The sequence below is a fragment of the Cervus canadensis genome, chromosome 28, assembly GCF_019320065.1.
Source record: "Cervus canadensis isolate Bull #8, Minnesota chromosome 28, ASM1932006v1, whole genome shotgun sequence".
Taxonomy (NCBI): domain Eukaryota; kingdom Metazoa; phylum Chordata; class Mammalia; order Artiodactyla; family Cervidae; genus Cervus; species Cervus canadensis.
This window is the reverse complement of record NC_057413.1, coordinates 13,467,824-13,484,730: the sequence shown is the minus strand read 5'-3', so window position 1 is coordinate 13,484,730 and position 16,907 is coordinate 13,467,824.

Here is a 16,907-nt window from a genome sequence, read left to right as displayed (position 1 = left end):
GTAGTATGACAGGGCTTCCCTGATGGCTCAGGGCCAAAGAATCCACCTGCAGTGTAGGAGACACAGGAAACTGGGATTCCATCCCTGAGTCAGGAAGATCCCCTGGAGAAGGAATTAACCCACTCCAGTACTCTTGCCTGAGAAATCTCATGGACAGAGGAGCCTGGTGGGCTACAGTCCATGGGGTCGTAAGAGTCGGACACGACTTAGCGACTATACCACCACCACCAGTTTGACAGTGTGTTTATAAAATGCTGTATATGGAGAATTCCATGGACTGTTTAGTTCATGGGGTCACAAAGAGTCGAGAGAACTGAGCGAGTTTCAGTTTCACCTTATATAATGCCATATAAAGTATCCCATAAGTAGATAAGAAAAATTTAATTAAAAAAATCCTTAAGATGAAACCAGTTTTTGAGAGCTACCACCACTTTTATTTGGAAAAACATAATAAAAGTTTAATTAGGGGCTTTCTTGGTGATTAAGAGTCTGAGCTTCCAATGCAAGGGGCACAGGCTCAATCCCTGGTTGGGGAACTAAGATCCCACATGCCATCTGGTGCAGCCAAGAAAATAAAATAAAGAAATAAGAGTTTTTAAAAAAGTTTAAAAATTCCTTAAGAAGACATCAACCTTGGCATGCTGAAATAGCTCCACCAGCAGTCAGATTTTTATTTTGAAAAAGGTTTTGTGTACTAATTATAATGTTGAGTATTCCTAGCATCCTTAATAAAAATAATTTTAATATACCATAGTTTATAGCATTCAAAATGTTATCACAGATGTAAACAAGATAGAAGGAAATTAAATTATTATCTGACTGTTCTCAAATTTGATAAATATATGATAAAAGAAGAACTGCCATCCCATTCTCCCTTTTTTCTCAAAAAGGTCTACCTATGTTACATAACTTAGTCACATTTCCTTCTAGAATACTTAGACTAAATGCTTAGTAATTAGGACATTCATATGTCATGTTGTTAAAAATATTCTTCACGTAGGAATTCTACAGTTTCTCTGTAACTTCTCACATATGTCTCACCTATATGTTTCCATATGGGACCATATTACATTTGTTATTGCAGTCAATGTATATGTCGAGCATCTTTCCATGTGCATATCTGGAAGTTATTTACTTCTTTGCTGAAGAGACTGCAAATCTTTTGCCAATTAAAAAGAAAAAAGACTTCAACCATTCTTTTTAGAAGCCACATAAAATGAATAGAACAGATACACAGCTTTTATTTAACCACTGCCCTTTGGTGGATATTTTCATTATTTTTCTTCTCCAGAATTATAAAAACGGTTTTGTATTTTCTTCTACTTCTTTTTATATTCTGAATTTTTAAAAGTACACCTTTCATCATCAGATATTCATTTTGTGCATGCTGAAATATCTGGCTGGTAGAAGGCTTGTGTCGTTCTTGCACTGGTTTCCTAAATACTGCTTATATTTAAAGTCTACAGGGAAGCCCCTTGTCCAAGAGCCATAGTGCCGTGGATTAATACCTGATACTTCGACTTAAGTTATCAAAGGTTTTCTTGTCATTAAATGGGTGAATTTTCTTAAGAAATTAATTGAAATGAGATTTCCAGGGTGATGCCAATCTGAATTGTGACACCAAACACAAATTAGAGCAAAAAAAAAAAAAAAAAATTCTTAGTAAACATTTCAAGAAGAACCAAATTGAATCCTTTTGCTTGTAGATTTTTTTTTTTTTACCATTTAAATTCTTAGTCTCTCTGCTTTGTAAATGTGGTCCTTCTGATCCTAACAAAGGAAGTAAATTATCCAACACATACAGAGTCTTTTGAAGAATTTCATTTTCAAAATTTACGCTTTAAAGACAGGTTCCAGCATTTCCCTGGTCCAGTGGTTAAGACTGTTCTTCCAATGCAGGGGGCACAGGTTCAGTCCCTAGTCAGGGAACCAAGATCCCGTATTCCGAGCAGCATGGCCAAGAAATAAAAAAAAATAAAATAAGAATAATAGATTTTTTTAAAGTTCCATTTTCATACTACCTACTCACAGTTATCCTGGGGTGGAGGTGAAAAGGAAGAGGGGGAAATTTTACACAGATTATTGAAAAATTCACAATTCATTAAAAGGATTTCTGCTTTAACCAACTTATTCTATGAGCATTGTTTACAAAGAGGAAGAATTAGATTTACATTTCTTTTCTTCCCATGGGAGTATGGCAAAATTCTAAATAAAAGAAAAGCAGAAACAAGGCTCCCAGACAACTCTCACAATGGACTCAACCCTTGTGTAACTTCACAGTGGCTGAACCAGTGCTTTCAACAAGGAGATTTAGATGGATAAGCTTAGAAATCTGCTTTATAAAATTCAACCTTCCAAATAGAAATTGGAGGCAGGGCAGATCTCCAACTGAATTTCCTGTGAGCAAAATAATACATTATTTTTCTAGGGGCAGAGTGCACTAGGAATTTATGCAATGGTCAGACAAGATCCTAAGAATGAGAAAATCTATTTCTTAAATCTCTCTAGAGACTACAGACGCATGTGGCTTAAAGAAGTCTTTCCATGTGTCTTCTGATTTCCAGGAAAACATATTTTTAAGCCACAGCAAGCGAGGTGACATTTTATTTTCTCCATAAAAGACTCTCTTGAAAGGTTATTTTATAGTTTCTTTCTTAGACTCATTCCAAAGAGGTTTTCCTTAGTCCAGCTAGGACTCATATCTCTTATAAAAGGTGGAGAGAAGATAGACTAGAACTTGGGAAAAGGAGAACATAATTTAAAGTTCTTTCATTTGTCAGCAGAATTCTATCTATATCCTGCTAAAGTTGCAGAGCCCAAACTGAAGAATGATTTTTCAGGTAGTCCCGGGGATGTGAAATATGCCGTTGCTTGCTTCTCATTTGGCTTCCCTGATAGCTCAGTTGGTAAATAATCTGCCTGCAATGCAGGAGGCCCTGGTTCGATTCCTGGGTCAGGAAGATCCCCTGGAGAACGGATAGGCTACCCACTCCAGTATTCTTGGGCTTCCCTTGCAGCTCAGCTGATAAAGAATCTGCCTGCAATGAAGGAGACCTGGGTTTGATCCTTGAGTAGGGTATCAAATACTCTACTCCAGTATTCTGGCCTAGAGAATTCCATGGACTATTCTAAATTGTTTTACAGGGACTTCCCTAATGGTTCAGTGGCTAAAACCCTGTGCTCCCAATACAGGGGGCCACATGCAATTTGTGGTCAGGGAACTAGATGCCACATGCTGCAATTAAGATCTGGCATAGCCAGGTAAATACATAAATAAATATTTTTTTAAAACTTGTTTTACTTTTGCCTGTGTACCTTACAACTATGTGTGTGCTTATTAGTTGTTAGCTAATACATTTAGTAACAGAAAATGCCTGGTGTGCACGAAATCATCTCTCAGCGTACAAGTCATCACTAATATATCAAACCACTTTTTCTCTCTGAGTTCACGAGCCTGAATCAAGCAGCTATTACAATTCAGTCAGCACTGTCACAGTAGATAAAATCTGATCACCTGAGTCCTAGATTTCAATCAATCACCATAGTCCTTTCAGGAACTGGAAAACTAAAGATTTCAATGCATGATGGACTTCAAAATGTAGAGAAAAACCTTGAGTAATCTTCCCATTACCTAAAGCTTTTCTAGCATTAGTTTCTTCAGGTAATAATGTATTGATAGACTTCCCTGGTGGCTCAGATGGTAAAGCATATGCCTACAATGTGGGAGACCCAGGTTTAATCCCTGGGTCGGGAAGATCCTCTGGAGAAGGAAATGGCAACCCACTCCAGTACTCTTGCTTGGAAAATCCCATGGACTGAGGAGCCTGGTGGGCTACAGTCCATGGGGTTGCAAAGTGTTGGACACAACTGAGCGACTTCACTTTCACTTTTCACTTTCATATATGTTTTCAGATATCCTTTATAGTCTACAATTGTACAAAGGGCTAAGACGTTGAGTCAAGATGGTATCATCCTTTGTGGATAAAGATGATTACAGAGACAACTATGTGTGGTCCGACAGAACTCTCTGTGATGGAAAACATTTTCTCTGCTGTGCAATATGGTAGCCAATGAACTGTGGAAAACTCTGAAGGAGATGGGAATACCAGACCACCTGACCTGCTTCTTGAGAAACCTGTATGCAGGTTAGGAAGCAACAGTTAAAACTGGATATGGAACAATAGACTGGTTCCAAATAGGAAAAGGAGTACATCAAGGCTGTATATTGTCACCCTGGTTATTTAACTTATATGCAGAGTACATCAAGAGAAACGCTGGGCTGGAGGAAGCACAAGCTGGAATCAAGATTGCTGGGAGAAATATCAATAACCTCAGATATGCAGATGACACCACCCTTATGGCAGAAAGCAAAGAACTAAAGAGCCTCTTGATGAAAGTGAAAGAAGAGTGTGAAAAAGTTGGCTTAAAGCTCAACATTCAGAAAACTAAGATCATGGCATCTCGTCCCATCACTTCATGGCAAATAAATGGGGAAACAGTGGAAACAGTGGCTGACTTTATTTTTTGGGGCTCCAAAATCACTGCAGATGGTGACTGCAGCCATGAAATTAAAAGATGCTTACTCCTTGGCAGGAAAGTTATGACCAACCTAGACAGCATATTAAAAAGCAGAGACATTCCTTTGTCAGCAAAGGTCCATCTATGGATGTGAGAGTTAAACTATAAAGAAAGCTGAGTGCCGAAGAATTGATGCTTTTGAACTGTGGTGTTGGAGAAAACTCTTGAGAGTCCCTTGGACTGCAAGGAGATCCAACCAGTCCATCCTAAAGGAGATCAGTCCTGGGTGTGCATTGGAAGGACTGATGTTGAAGTTGAAACTCCAATACTTTGGCCGCCTGATGCGAAGAGCTTACTCATTTGAAAAGACCCTGATGCTGGGAAAGATTGAGGTCAGGAGGAGAAGGGGACGACTCAGTGGACATGGGTTTGGGTGGACTCCGGGAGTTGGTGATGGACAGGGAGGCCTGGAGTGCTGTGGTTCATGGGGTCGCAAAGAGTCGGACACGACTGAGTGACTGAACTGAACTGATCCACCATGTCTCTTGAGCACTTGAAATATGGCTTGTATAACTGAGGAGCTGAGTTTTTGTGGATGGAGCTAGAGATTATCATACTAAGTGAAGTAAGTCAGAAAGAGAAAGTTCAATGTCATGTGATATCACTTCTGTGTAGAATCTAAAATATGGCACAAATGAACTTATCTACAAAACTGAGATAGGCTTACAGACATAGAGAACAAACGTAAGGTTACCAAAGTGGAAAGGTGGGGGATAAATTAGGAATTTGGGATTAACTGATACACATTGTATATAAAGTAAACAGTAAGGACCTACTGTGTAGCACAGGGAAATAATATTCAATATCTTACAACAACCTGTGGTGTGTATGCTCAGTCGCTCAGTCGTGTCTGACTCTTTGTGACTCCATGGCCTGTCACCTACCAGGCTCCTCTGTCCATGGAGATTCTCCAGGCAAGAATACTGGAGTGGGTTGCCATTTCCTACTCCAGGGTATCTTCCCAACTCAGAGATTGAACCCATATCTCTTGTATCTCCTGCATTGGCAGGTGGATTCTTTAGCACTGCACCTCCTGAGAAGCCCATAATAACTTATAGTGGAAAAAAATCTTAAAAAAGAATAGTTAGATAGATACATAACTCCTTTGCTGTACATCTGAGACATTATAAATTGATTATACTTCAGTTTAGAAAAGAATTTAAATTTAAATAGTCATGTATCTCTAGTGGCTACAGTTTTGAACAGGGAAATTCTGTAGAATACTTTCATGGACTGTATCTATTCTATAGGATGATTGAGAGCATTCTGATTAAAGTGCATGTTAGCATCTCTGTGATAAGCCTATTTAAAATGGATGCTATAAAATATTTATTAAATTTGAAATTGTTGCATGCTTTGGAATTATGTAGAAATGGATGATGTAAGTTTTTGAAATTATAAAATATAAAAATGTGGCCTGGTCCCTAAGAAGTTGTTTATGTGAACTCGTTAAAAAAAAAACAGAGATAGGCTTTTTCTGTAAGCATTCTTCTCATTATAAAAGTATGCACAGATTCGGTGAGCTGTGAGATCCTACTATTTGTAAACAGAAACTCTCTTCTGTTGCTTTGTTCTTACATCACCTGGTATGTGGTAAGCATTCAAATTTTTTTTTTTTGAGAATGAATAACGTTTATCAGGTTCTATCACTCACAGGAGGTATGTTTCCAAATCTGCTAATGAGCAGTGCTGAACAAGAAAAGAAAGAAGAGTTATTTAACAACTTATCATTTACTTGCTGCAAGATTGCCCTTGGCTAATCAGCTCTCTGCAGAAATTCAATAAATAAAAGCAGAAACTTTGACCAGCAGTATTTGTTTCACATGCATACAATCCTTTCTTCAAAAGTAACACCAAGTTGTAACCAGTTAATCTGTACTTTGTTATGACATTTCTCTGTGCAGTGCTTGTGAATAGAGATATCCCAAGTGATTCTACACTTTAACTTAAAATGAACTCAGTCTATGTATTGATTTCGCATTGGGTTCTTAGTTTTTATTTTATTTTTTTAAAAAAAGATTTATTTACTTGGCTGGGCCAGGTCATAGTTACCACATGCAGAATCCACGGAATCCTCAGTCTTCATTGCAGTATGTGAACTCTTAGTTGCGGCATGTGGGATCTTATTCCCCAACCAGGGATTGAAACTGGACCCCCTGCATTGGAAGTCTTAGTCACTGGACCACCAGGACAGTCCCTGGGTTCTTAGTTTACAACAGGTGTTGCTGAAAAAAAGTTAATGCCAGATGATGAAATGGAAATGGAGAACTGTACATCAAGAAGAATGGCTCTGCAGTTAGTTTTCTTGAGAGGTCAATTAAAAAATGGTTAGCAAGAGTCTTAGACTGCACATCTTGTGTCCTGGACAGTCTTGGAACCCTCCAGCACCAAGGCAGGAATTCAGTTTTCTATTTAACAGCAAAGGGATTATAAAAAGTTCTCAGAGTAGGTGCTGGCTAGTCTCATAGACCTTCAGCTCCCTATTGACTGAGACTGTCAAGGCTTGCAAGTCAGTTCAGAATGACTGACTCCTGTCCTTGATTATTGAGTGACAAACTGCTTCTTGGCATCCTTTAATAAGAAGCATCAGGAGCTTGTTTATTTTTTTAACATCCTTATAGCTTGATCTAAAATCCTAGGCATTAGGCATCCAGTTAAAAATTATTCCTAAATGGTTTGCATCTGATGTCACCAAGACAGTGTGATGACAGAAATCTATGATAACATATGTCTTTCAAAGAAGTTATGAGGCAAATAATTCATGTTGATTATAGGTGAATAGCTCGACTTTCTTACAAGGTCCCTTTACCTGCCAAATTGTCCACCTGGTATCAGATACAAACCAATATGAAATGTCAAATGGTGAAATATGTGCTTTTTGAAAAATCAGTTTGTCGACGTGGGTTAGGGAGATCTTACACCATGGAAATTATCCAGGAAGTTGCATAATATAATTGGGCACTTCTAATGACAGATGGCTCAGAGCCTCAGTATTTTAAATTGATTTTACTGCCTGGCAAAGGTGTCCCAGATAATGAGGGTGATTTCAGTATTGTGTCGAGGTGATGATGTAATTTAGGGTACAGATTTACAATGGGACAAAAATCCTACCACAGGTGTGTGGTCAGTTCGGATACAAAACCATGGACACCGTCTTCCTTGTGGTTGAGTCCAGTGGTTGCAAATGTGCCTGCCAATGCAGGGGACACAGGTTCAATCCCTGGTCCGGGAAGATTCCACATGCCTCATGGCAACTAAGCCAGGGAGCCACAACAACTGAGCCCGTGTGCTGCAAGCTACTGAAGCCGGTGTGCCTAGAACTCGTGATCTGCAGCAAACGAAACCACCACGATGAGAAGTCCACACACAGCAACTAGAGAGTGGTCCCCCCCAACCCTCCTACCACCCCTACCCCCCAACTAGAGAAAGCCCTTGTGTAAGCAAGGAAGACTCAGGGCAGCCATAAATTTTCTTTTTTTAATAATTATTTCAGGGGCAAATATGTAGCCATTCAGTCAATCCTAAAGGAAATCAGTCCTGAATATTCACTGGAAGGATTGATGCTGAAGCTGAAACTCCAATACTTTGGTGACCTGATGTGAAGAGACGACTCATTGGAAAAGACCCTGATGCTGGGAAAGATTGAAGGTGGGAGGAGAAGGGGATGACAGAGGATGAGATGGTTGGATGGCATCACTGACTCAATGGACATGAGTTTGAGTAAGCTTTGGGAGTTGGTGATGGACAGGGAAGCCTTGCATGCTGTAGTCCATGGGGTCGCAAAGAGTCCCACAACTGAGTGACTTTCTTTCACTTTTCAATGTATTTGCATCAATTCGTTAACAATTTTGGTCTTTGATTTTCTTCTTTGCATAGTCTTTATCTAGTCTATCAGTTTATATCATATTTATTTAAAAAAAAGAACTTGAGGTTTTTCCTTTGCAGCGCATGTGTATTACGTGTACTTAGTCACTTGATCATGTCCCACTCTTTGCTACCCCATGGACTATAGCTCACCAGGCTCCTCTGTCCATGGAATTTTCCAGGCAAGAATACTGGAGTGGGTTTGCCATTTCCTACTTCAGGGGATCTTCCCAACCCAGGGATCAAACCCACATCTCTTGCGTCTCCTGTATGGGCCGGCGGATTCTCTACCACTGCTCCTCCACCTGGGAAGCCTTTGCAGTACTCTTGAATAATTTCTACAACATCAGGGTTATCTGATGTTTGAAAATTTGGTGGAATACCAATGTGAAACCTTCTAGGTCTAGTGCTTTTTCGTATGGTGAAAGTGAAAGTGAAAGTTAAGTCGCTCAGTAGTGTCTGACTCTGCGACTCTGTGGACTGTAGCCCACCAGGCTCCTCCGTCCATGGGATTCTCCAGGCAAGAATGCTGGAGTGGGTTGCCATTTCCTTCTCCAAAATCTGTGTAGAGAGAACAAAAAATGGGACCGAGGAGGCATGTGTGTGGAACGGTGCCTGTCCACTCCTGCCTGCAGGTGATCCCAAAGTACTTTCTGTAAGTACTTGCTGTAAAAATGTTTACTTAATGATGCTGCTGCTGCTGCGGCTAAGTCATGTCAGTCTTGTCCGACTCTGTGCGGCCCCATAGACGGCAGCCCAACAGGCTCCTCTGTCCCTGGGATTCTCCAGGCCAGAACACTGGAGTGGGTTGCCATTTCCTTCTCCATTTGGTATGGTAGTTCCTCCTAATTTTCTCTATTTCTTCCATGGGAATGGTCTATATGAGGTTATGTTTTGTTTGCTAGTCTGCCTTTGCTCACTGCAAAGTCTTGCAGTGGGGGGCAGTGGAGAGGTAGTATGAGAGATTACCTATGGGGATCTGGTGAATTTTCTTTTTATAACTTCGGTTAACATTTAAATCCATAAACTGAGTAAAGCAGACTGTTTTCTCTCATGTGTGTGGGCCTGATTCAATCAGTTGAAGGCCTGCGTAGAAAAAGCTGACCCTCTCTGAAGTAAACTTTTTTCAGCCTGATGCCTTCCACTGTAAGGTAATCCAGTGATGAAGAACTTGGTTGAATTATGTTGGAGTGTTTTGTGGAAGGTTGTATTAGAAATCAACCCTGAATATTCATTGTAAGGACTGATGCTGAAGCTGAAGTTCCAATAGTTTGGCCACCTGATGCAAACAGCCGACTCATTGGACAAGACCCTGATGCTGGGAAAGACTGAGGGTAAGGGGAGAAGGGGGCAACAGAGGATGAGATGGTTGGATGGCATCACCGACTCAATGGACATGAATTGGAGCAAACTCCGGGAGATAGTGAAGGACAGGGAAGCCTGGCGTGCTGCAGTCCACCGGGTTGCTAAGAGTCAGACACAACTGAGCCACTGAACAACAGCACAGCAAAATGTTGAAGGTGGGGACTGGATCCTCCTGAATGCTTATAGTCAAAAGTGAGAGGAGTGTGGGAAATTAAAGGAACTGATAAGCAAAAAGGAACCAGAACTTGAAGAAATGGAAAGCGCTAGCTTATCTGTATTGCAAAATCCAAGAAAGCTTGTTCTCATGAGACAGCTAAGGGTGCGGCTAAACCATCATTTGATAAGGGAATTAGGACTGGTGTGAATCATGAATTTTATCAGCCATCTCCAAAGAAGCCAAGAATAGAGATGAGATTGTATCAGCAGAAACACTGCAAACCTTTTTCTAAAAGGGGCAGAAAAAATAGGACAAAATATAAAAGAGAGCTGTCAGATTTCTTGGGGCTTCTCAGGTGGCTCAGTGGTAAAGAATCTGCTTGCCAGTGCAGGAGACACAGGAGACATCCCTGCATCAAGAAGACCCCCTGGAGGAGGAAATGGCAGTTCAGTTCAGTTCAGTCACTCAGTCATGTCCAACTGTTTGAGATCCCATGGACTGCAGCACGCCAGGCCTCCCTGTCCATCACCAACTCCCAGAGCTTGCTCAAACTCATGTCCATTCAGTCAGCGATGCCATCCAACCATCTCATCCTCTGTTGTCCCCTTCTCCTCCCGCCTTCAATATTTCCCAGCATCAGGGTCTTTTCAAATGAGCCAGTTTTTCACATCAGGTCACCAAAGTATTGGAGTTTCAGCTTCAGCATCAGTCCTTCCAATGAATATTCCAGGCTGATCTCCCTTAGGATGGACTGGTTGGATCTCCTTGCAGTCCAAGGGACTCTCAATTCTCCTCCAACACCAAAGTTCAAAAGCATCATTTCTTCAGTGCTCATCTTTCTTTACAGTCCAACTCTCATATCCATACATGACTCCTGAAAAAACCATAGCTTTGACTAGATGGACTTTTGTTGGCAAAGTAATGTCTCTGCTTTTTAATATGCTGTCTAGGTTGGTCATAGCTTTTCTTCCAAGGAGCAAGGGTCTTTTAATTTTATGGCTGCAGTCACCATCTGCAGTGATTTTGGAGCCCCCAAAATTAGAGTCTCTCACTGTTTCCACTGTTTCCCCATCTATTTGCCATGAAGTGATGAGACCAGATGCCATGATCTTCATTTTCTGAATGTTGAGTTTTAAGCCAGCTTTTTCACTCCCCTCTTTCACTGTCATCAAGAGGCTCTATAGTTCTTCATCATTTTCTGCCATAAGGGTGGTGTCATCTACATATCTGAGGTTCTTGATATTTCTCCCAGCAATCTTGATTCCAGCTTGTGCTTCCTCCAGCCCAGCGTTTCTCTTGATGTACTCTACACATAAGTTAAATAAGCAGGGTGACAATATACAGCCTCGACGTACCCCTTTCCCTATTTGGAACCAGTCTGTTGTTTATGTCCAGTTCTAACTGTTGCTTCTTGACCTGCATACACATTTCTCAAGAGGCAGGTCAGGTGGTCTGGTATTCCCATCTCTTCAAGCATTTTCCAGAGTTTATTGTGATCCACACAGTCAAAGGCTTTAGCATAGTCAATAAAGCAGAAATAGATGTTTTTCTGGAACTCTCTTGCTTTTTCCATGACCCAATGTATGTTGGCAATTTGATCTCTGGTTTCTCTGCCTTTTATAAATCCAGCTTGAGCATCTGGAAGTTCATGGTTCATGTACTGTTGAAGCCTGGCTTGGACAATTTTGAGCATTACTTAACTGGCATGTGAGATGAGTGCAATTGTGCGGTAGTTTGAGCATTCTTTGGCATTGCCTTTTTTTGGGATTGGAATGAAAACTGACCTTTTCCAGTCCTGTGGCACTGCTGAGTTTTCCAAATTTGCTGACTTATTGAGTGCAGCACTTTCACAGCATCATCTTTTAGGATTTGAAATAGCTCAACTGGAATCCCATCATCTCCACTAGCTTTGTTCATAGAGATGCTTCCTAGGGCCCACTTGACTTCACATTTTAGGATGTCTGGCTCTAGGTGAGTGATCACACTGTCATGGTTATCTGAGTCATGAAGATCTTTTTTGTATAGTTCTTCTGTGTATTCTTGCCACCTCTTCTTAATATCTTTTGCTTCTGTTATGTCCAAACCATGGAGAGGGTAACATGTAGGAAGGCCAGGGGTCTCCAAACGGAGGAAATAGGCTGCAAGTGCCAGACATTTTTATCTCTCTTAAGTGGCAGGAGGAAACAAACTAGCGATTTTTGGTTTTTCTTCTCTATACAGATTTGAAAGGAGGTTTCTGTTAAAATGCTGTGTTGCCAAGACATCTCCTTTCACCTGAAGCTAACTATTCTCAAACCTTGAGTTAAACAGTACATTTTTTTTTCTTATGGAAATGTTTGTCTTAAGATATGTTAATTTACCCCAGACTCTGTAAGTTCTGCCAAATGGCCCAACCTACTTACTCAGATATTGTTCCCCTAATCTATGTAAACGAAACTATTTGTTTGGTAATCTGCCCTTCTACAAGATTCAAGTCAATCATTTATGGCCAGGGATGAATTATCTGGTGCCATTCTAAATTTTAAGACATTCCTTTCTTTTCATTAACAGACTGTGAGTGACTATATAACATACAGCTGAAGACTAGAAGGGGGGTACTTTTTCTGCCCCCTTCTGATGCCTATGTCAGAAGTTTTCTCTATCTCCTTTATACTTTAATAAAACTTTATTACACAAAAGCTCTGAGCGATCCAGCCTCGTCTCTGGCCCCAGATTGAAGTCGTCTCCTCCGGAGACCAAGAATCCGGGCGTCTTATCGTTCAGCAACAACCTTTCACCATTTCTGTCCTTTTTTTGTGCCCATCTTTGCATGAAGTGTTCCCTTGGTATCTCTAAATTTCTTGAAGAGATCTCTAGTTCTTCCCATTCTGTTGTTTTCCTCTTTCTTTGCATTGATTGCTGAGGAAAGCTTTCTTATCTTTCCTTGCTATTCTTTGGAACTTGCATTCAAATGGAATTTAAATCGAATCCAGTATTCCTGCCTAGAAAATTCCATGGACAAAGGAACCTGGTGGATTCATGGGGTTGCAACGAGTCAGACCCGACTTAGTCACTGAGCATGCACACATGTACATCAGACTTCTTAGGTTTTATATGAGTAGACAATAAAGCTGTCCTCCTGCAAACATGTATCATCTTTTAAGAAACAGGAAGAATGATCCCAGAAGCGATTCAGAGTTCAACAGAACTGACATTATCAACACAGACCCAGGAAGCAGGGTTAGATTCTCCTCTGTTCCAAATCAGGGGCCTCTCCATTTTCAAGGGCTCAGATGACATTGCCCCTTGCCCAGGGGATGGAGCTAACTCATAGAGCTTTGGGGTGGGCATGATATTTTTACCACAGTGAATCTTCAGTTCAGTTTAGTCACTCAGTCGTGTCCGACTCTTTGCGACCCCATGGACTGCAGCACACCAGGCCTCCCTGTCTATCACCAACTCCTGGAGTTTACTCAAACTCATGTCCATTGAGTCTGTGATGCCACCCAACCATCTCATCCTCTGTTGTCCGCTTCTCCTCCTGCCTTCAATCTTTCCCAGCATCAAGGTCTTTTCCAATGAGTCAGTTTTTCACATCAAGTGGCCCAAGTATTGGAGTTTCAGCTTCAATATCAATTCTTCCAGTGAATATTCAGGACAGATTTCCTTTTGGATGGACTGGATGGATCTCCTTGCAGTCCAAGGGATTCTCAAGAGTCTTCTCCAACACCACAGTGAATTTTACCCAAGTCTTAAGATCTGATGGAAGTCTGCCTTGCTGAGTTTTGTTTCTTCTTCCTGAGAATGTCCCACCACTATATTTTTAAAATTTATTTATTCTTTTAATTTTGGCTGTGCTGGTTCTTTGTTGTGGTGAGAAGGCTTTCTCTGGTTGTGGCAAGCGGGTGCTACTCTTCATCGTGGTACATGGGCTTCTCATTGCGGTGGCTTCTCTTGTTGTGGAGCACAGACTCTAGAGTGCGTGGGTCAGTAGTTGCAGCATATGGGCTCAGTAGCTGTGGCTCCCGGGCACCAGAGCACAGGCTCAGTAGTTGTGGCGCACAGGCTTAGTTGCTCCGCAGCATGTGGAATCTTCTTGGATCAGGGATCAACCCGTGTCCCCTGCACTGGCACGCAGATTTTTATCCACTGTACCCCCAGGGAAGTCCCCACCATTGTGTTTTGGAAACATGTAACTTGTTTGGCTTCACAGGTTCACAGCTGGAGAGGAATTTTATCTCAGGATGAATCATACCTTGAATGTCACTTTTATCTGATTTATTTGATATTTAGATGATGCTCTGTACTTCTTAGACTTTAGGATTGATGCTGAAATGAATGAAAATGTTTAGCGCTGTTAGGATGGAATGAATGTACTTTACATGTGAGAAGGGCATGAATTTGGGACTGAGGTAGAATGTGATGTACTATATATAGGTGTCCTTCCAAATTCATGTTCAAAGCCCTAACTCCCAGTTCAGCTCAGACGTGTCCGATTCTTTTCGACCCCATAGACTGCAGCACACCAGGCTTCCCTGTCCCTCACGAACTCCTGGAGCTTGGTCAAACTCATGTCCATCGAGTTGGTGATGCCATCCAACCATCTCATTCTTTATTGTCCCCTTCTCCTCCTGCCTTCAGTCTTTCCCAGCATCACAGTTTTTTCCAACAAGTCAGCTCTTCACATCAGGTGGCTAAAGTATTGGCATTTCAGATTCAGCATCAGTCCTTCCAATGAAAATTCAGGACTAATTTCCATTAGGATTGACTGGTTTGATCTCCATGCAGTCCAAGGGACTCTCAGGAGTCTTCTCCAACACCACAGTTCAAAAGCATTAATTCTTCGGCACTCAGCTTTCTTAATAGTCCAACTTTCACATCCATACATGCCTACTGGAAAAACCATAGCTTTGACTAGATGAACCGTTGTTGACAAAGTACAAGGTGGCTGTATTTGAAGTTGGGAAGTAGATAAGGATAAATTAGGTCATATTGGTGGGGCCCTGAAACAATGGGATTAGTATCCTTAGAACAAGAGACATGAGTGCCTATTCTCCTTGTGGGCTCAGAGGAAAAGATATGTGAAGAGAAAGCTGTTGTTTGCAAACTTGGAAGAGAGCACCCATCCAAAAATGCACCTCCACTCCCACCCTCCAGACGTTGTTCTGGGATATCCAGACTGTAAAATTTTGAGAAATAACTTCTGTTGTGTAAACCATCCAGTCAGTGTTATTTTATTATGGCAGTCTTAGCAGACTGATATAAATGTTAATAGCTAGGACACAGTTTTGTGTCAAATCTTCCTAGTTATGTAGTTGTTTTATTATATTTTGGGGGGAAATTTTGGGGGACTGATTGTCTTTAGCTATGGAAAAACTGACATTTGTTAAATCCAATATGACTGATTTTTAAAAAAAAATTCTGGGGAATTCCCTGACGATCCAGTAATTAAGACTCCCTGCTTCCACTCCAAGGGGCTCAGGTTAGATCCCTGGTCAGGGAACAAAGATCCCACATGCCATGTGGTGTGGCCCAAACAAAACAAAAAGTATGAATATAGCCCATTTGGCTATTTGTTTTCTTTTTAGACTTTTATTTATTTATTTTTGGGTGTGCTGGCTATCCATTGCTGCCCGGGTTTTTCTCTAGTTGTGGCGAGTGGGGGCTACTCTCCAGTTGTGGTGTACGGGCTTCTCTCTGAGGCGGCTTGTCTTGTTGTGAAAGTGAAAGTGAAAGTCGCTCAGTCATGTCCGAGTCTTTGCAACCCCGTGGACTATACAGTCCATGGAATTCTCCAGGCCAGAATACTGGAGTGGGTAGCCTTTCCCTTCTCCACGGGATCTTCCCAACCCAGGGATCAAACCCAGGTCTCCCGCATTGCAGGATGATTCTTTACCAGCTGAGCCACAAGGGAAGCCCAAGAATACTGGAGTGGGTAGCCTATCCCTTCTCCCATGGATTTTCTTCCTGACCCAGGAATTGAACTGAGGTCTCCTGCATTGCAGGCAGATTCTTTACCAACTGAGCTTGTTGCGCAGCACAGGCTCAAAGGCACAGCAGGTGTCAGTAGTTGTGGCATGTGGATGCTATAGTTGTGTTTCCCAAGCCCTAGAGCACAGGCTCAGTAGTTGTGACCTTTGAGCTTAGTTACTCTGAGACATGTGGGCATGTGGGATCTTCCTGGACCAGGGATCGAACTTGCATCTCCTGCATAAGCAGGCACCAATAAAGCATCTGCCTGTAATGCAGGAGGCATGGGTTCCATCTCTGGTTTGGAAGACCCCCTGGAGGAGGAAAGGGCAACCCGCTCCAGTATTCTTGCCTGGGAAATCCCATGGACAGAGAAGCCTGGTGGGCTACAGTCCATGGAGTCGCAAACAGTTGGACACGATTGAGCACACATACATAATAATTACCACTGAGCCACCAGGGAAGCCCCCCATTTGGTTATTCTGATTCTTAAAAATATTGGACTTTTTCAGTTACTTTCTGCTTGTATCATTTTTCTTTTATCTTACCATTTTTGAATTTAATAGATTTGGTCACTTTTTCGGTCTCAATTTTTTCTTCTCTTCAAATGTATACACTCTACTTTTAATCTCTTTCTGATTACCATTGAAACTTTATCATGCATATTTAACACAAAAAAAATTCTTAATCTTTATCCTAAACAAAATATGATCCTGTCTTTTCTCTCTAGGTGTTCAGGATATTTTCTTTATCCCCAAGTCTTCTAGTTTTATTAAGATATGCCTTAGGGAATTTCTTTTGATATATGCTATTTGGGACAAGTTGTCCTTACTAGGTCTGTGGGTCTGTTTTTTAATGTCTTCTGAAAGGTAAAATATTGCCTTTACTCCATTCCTATAATGCTGTCTGGGGACTTCCCTGGAGGTCCCTTAGAGCAGTAAGACTCTAAGCATCTATTGCAGGGGGTGAAGGATCGATCCCTGGTTAGGGAACT